Raw genomic sequence first — 4,770 nt, forward strand, 5'->3', positions numbered from 1 at the left:
CCCCCCCCCCCGCCCCACATTACTTTCAGAGCAGCCTTAGGTTCGTAGGAAAACTGCAGAAATAGAGTCCTTTTGGGGCCCTCTGGGCACTGATTATCCTAATACTAATTTAGTGTGGTATGTCTGTTACAACTGATGAACTATTACTGAGCCGTCATTATTAACCAAAGTGCATAGTTTCCCTTAGGGCTCCCTCTTGGCATTGTATCCTCCTGAAGGGTTTTGCTAAGTGTTTAATATCATGTGTGCACCATCACAGTATCATACAGAATAGTTTCACCATCCTCCAAGTGCTCTGTGTCCACCTACTATTTCATCCTTCTTCCCTTGAACCTCTAACAACCACTTATTTAGATACAGTTTTGCCTTTTCTGCAGTGTAGTACAGTTGTAATCAGATCTTATGTACCTTTATCAGCCCACTGCTTTTACTGCTGCGATAATTACAGTTGTGTGTCAACTTGGCCTCCTATGATTCACTGGCTTGGCAGCTGTGGTGGAGTCATTTCTTCAGTGACAGCCCTCAGGGATTTCATAAATGTTAGGCTTCTCATTAGTTGTGATCACTCGTTTCCTTGAGGTCAAGACCAGCTTGTAATTGACCTGCCTCTAGATTTCTGAGGCTGTTACCTCATGGCAGGAGACTGCCCATCTTTCTCCCTTCTATTGAATTCAGTCAGCCAGAGGGGCTAAGCCTCTGGGTTAGCCACACAATGCCTTAAGTTCCCTCAAAGCACAGAGGGAGGGGTTGATAGAATATTTTTCCCTATTCAAGCAAGTTGAAACACAAACCAAACCCACTGCTCTGGAGTTGGTAGTTTGACAGCCCAACACTGCATCACCAAGGTTCCTAAATTTCTTGGCAGCCCAACTTTTTTTTTTAAAGTATATTCTTGCAAATAGGGAAACTATTCTTTGTGCATAAGATATATTTGTTGTTGTTAGGTGCTTTTGAGTTGAGTACGACTCAGATCTGAACCCTGTTCTATCCTGCACCATCCTCATACTTCCTGACACACGAGGGCCCATTGTGGCAGTCACCATGCCAATCTACCTGGTTGAAGGTCTTCCTCTCCTTCACTGACCCTTTCCTTTCAGAGCATCATGTCTCTCTCCAAGGAATAGCCCCTCCTAGCAATATGCGTCCTGCTGTCCTGTGAGGTGCCCAACTTCAGCTAGTCAGATACCTAGCCCCTCCTCTGACCTTTCTGCCGGAACGGATGTCACGGGCTTTTGGCGTCTTCGATTACCTGAGAAATGGGAATCCCAGAACACTTGATCGTTCTAATTCGAAACTTATACTTGGACCAGGAGGCAGTCGTCAGAACAGAGCAAGGGAACACTGCATGGTTCAAAATTGGGAAGGGCGTACGCCAGGGATGCATCCTATCTCCATACCTCTTCAACCTATATGCAGAACAGATTATCCGGGAGGCTGGGCTCTATGAGGAGAAATGTGGGGTCAAGATTGGTGGACGATTTATCAACAATCTGTGTTATGCGGATGACACAACCCTGCTTGCTGAAACTGAGGAGGACCTGAAGCGCCTGCTGCAGAGTGTCAAGGACTGCAGCCTACAATATGGACTGAGGCTCAATGTCAAGAAGACAAAGATTCTCACCACTGGACCAATTGGCAGCATCAGGATGGATGGTGAGGAGACTGAGATTGTACACAGCTTTAGTTTGCTTGGCTCCATAGTCAACAGTCTTGGCACCAGCAGCCAGGAAATTAAAAGGCGCATTGCCATGGGAAAGTCTGCTGTTAGGGACCTCTCCAAAGTACTGAAGAACAATGGTATCTCTTTGGAGACTAAGGTGCGTCTGATACAGGCCATGGTCTTCGCAATCACCTGTTATGCATCAGAAAGTTGGACAATGACCAAGGAGGATAGAAGGAGAATTGATGCCTTTGAGCTGTGGTGCTGGAGAAGAGTATTGAGAATATCATGGACTGCTAGGAAAACAAACAGATTTGTCCTGGAAAGGGTTAAACCAGGTGGCTCCTTGGAGGCAAGGATTCTGAGGCTCCGTCTAACATACTTTGGACATGTTGTGAGGAGAGACCGGTCCTTGGAGAGGGACATCATGCTTGGGAGGGTGGAGGGACGGTGCAGGAGAGGAAGGCCCTCTATGAGGTGGATTGATTCAGTGACTGGAATAATGGGGATGGGAGTGTCAGAGACAGTGCAATTGGCACAGGACAGAGCGGAGTTTAGGGCTGTTGTACATAGGGTCGCTATGAGTCGCAGGCGACTCGACGGCACATAACAACAACAACAACAACAGCAATATGCGTAAGGTATGTGTGGCAAAGCCTTATCTTTCTTGCCTCCAGAGAGCAGTGTGACTGCACCCTCTCCAAGACATAACTGTTCTCTTGGCCGTCCATGGGATGTTCAGTGCTCTTCTCCAACACCACAGCTCAAAGGCATCAATTACTCTGTCATCCTTATTTGTCCAACTCTCAGATGCATAGCAAGTGATAAAAAAGACAAAGGTTTGAATCAGATGTATCGTAGTCCTCAAACTGACAGCATTACTCCTCAATAATTTGGAGAGGTCCCTAATTGCAGACTTTCCCAGTGCAATCCATCTCCTGATTTCCTGACTGCTGGTACCAAGGGTGTGTGATTCAAGTAAGATGAAGTTGTTGGCAGTTTCAATCTCTTCTCCATTCATCATGATATTGCCTGTCCATCCAGTGGTAAGAATCTTTGTTTTCTTGTCATCAAGATGCATTTTGAGGTTCCATTTAACATAATTGGTACAAGTAAGCAAGCAGCATCAAAGAAAAACTGTCTTGTGCAACCAAATATAATTGTCGGAAAGATTGTCCTGTATACAAGGGAGTCCTGGCAGCCTTGTGGAAGATTTGCACTGCCTACACAAAGATGGACGGTATGAATCCACCATCTACTGTCTGCCCGTGTGAAAACCCACTGGAGGGTCAGCTATGGGTCAGTTTCAACAATGAGTTTTATAGTTTTTGAGCACATAGTAAATTCGCCTCAAGTGATTTGTTCTAGCTGGGATCAGATTTAAAGAAAGCTAAAGTGACATTTCTATGCTTTGCCTTTTTTTAAAAAAAATATAATTTCATAGTTTTCTTCCAAATATCTTAAGAAATGTCTGGTACATAGTAGGTGGTCAGAAAATATTGGTTTAATTTGTTGAATGAATCTACTGGGGTGGGGGTGGGGGGTGCAGAATCTACTTCCTTTGTCCCCTGCTCTGGCCCCTAAGGCACCTAGATAAAGTTGCAGCAGCTTTAGAAGGGAGAAGAAAAAAGTCTTGGGTTAGAGCTTTTGATGAGTAAATGTAATTATGTTAAATGAGGCAGCACAGCCAAAACAAAAAAGCAAAGAGGTTATACCATCAGACTTTTGAGGTTAAACTCCAAGGTTGCAGCTCTTATCAGGATAATGAGGAGACAAACTTTCAAGTGTTTTATACTCTTTTTTACTTTTCCGAGACAGTTGAATGCTGGGAGAACACTATGGTTTGGGGCTGAGTTTTGTTCCCCCTCCCCTTCCTTGTTCCAAGAGTGCTCCTAGAATTTCTAAAACCAAAAGTGCTCATGTACCCACAGCAGAGAGGCTGCATCTTGACTTGGTACCTGCCTCTGCCAGCGTGGGTTTGTGTTCCGAGAGATGTGATGACAGAGCGGAACAACTCTGGGATAGGTTTTTGCTTTGTATGGCTTTTAATTGTGAAGAACAAAGAGAGGGTGGCCTCAGGAAGCTGACTTCCCCTCCCACTACCAGAAACAAATGAATGTGCTCCAGCTCTCCACCAAGTGACAGGTGATGTCTGCTCAGTGGTCACTCACTTTGGGAACTCTTCTGGAGCCTCAGTGCAGCCCCATTGCACAACATCCTGGTGCGGTTAATGCGCACGCCTCAAAATGCCCAGCCTACCTCAGGCTTCACGCCAAGTGGCAGGACAGCAGAAGCATAGAAGGCATCCGACCAGGAAACCACCTGTTGGCACGCTTGTTGCCGTCATTATTACCCAACATACCACAAGTTCAATTTTGTGGCTTGACCACACAGCCTTCCAGGCCAAAAGTTATTTGGAAAGAGAGCAAAGGAAAAACTGAACATGAAATAAGTAAGCCAACAGTCATCACCTAATGCAACTGCACAGAGAATTTGAAGAATAGTTTAAGTGTTTGCAAAATGTTTGTAGATATCAAAGAGTCAAACCATCTGAGGGAAGCATTCCATTACTCCCAATTTTTTGTAAAGATACTCATTTTGACCTGGAAAATGTGCACCCTTGCCCAAGTCAGCATACTTTGCACTTAACACCTCATTCAAAACTGCCAAGTATGTTAAATTCTAATTAGCAATAAAACTTGTGTGTAGCTATTAATGTTATTTTCTTTCAGAAATTTGTCTGCAGTGCTTGCAGGGGAACAGGGGCCCTCATCTCACTTTCTTACCACAATATTAATTCTATTCTAGCTTCTCTCTCTTTTTTCTCAACCCCTTTATGTTTTTTTTTCTTTAATTATATTCTACACCATTTTTTTCAAGGCTTATTTAATTTTCTGACACACTCTGCCCTCCTACACTCCTAACCTGTCCCTAGCCTTCTGTTTGTACTTTGTTCATTGTTAATTGTATTTAAAAGGCTTTGATTCATAGGGGCCTTAAAAACAGGTATATATTCCTTAAAGTCCATTAGCATGTATAGGCTTTTGTAACCTATTACATATGTTTCATAGTTACTAAAGTTACAAGTTTTCCTCTTTATCATATTTTGG

The sequence above is a fragment of the Elephantulus edwardii genome, unplaced genomic scaffold, assembly GCF_000299155.1.
Source record: "Elephantulus edwardii isolate Elephantulus edwardi_28Jun2011 unplaced genomic scaffold, EleEdw1.0 scaffold00093, whole genome shotgun sequence".
NCBI classification, from domain to species: Eukaryota; Metazoa; Chordata; class Mammalia; order Macroscelidea; family Macroscelididae; genus Elephantulus; species Elephantulus edwardii.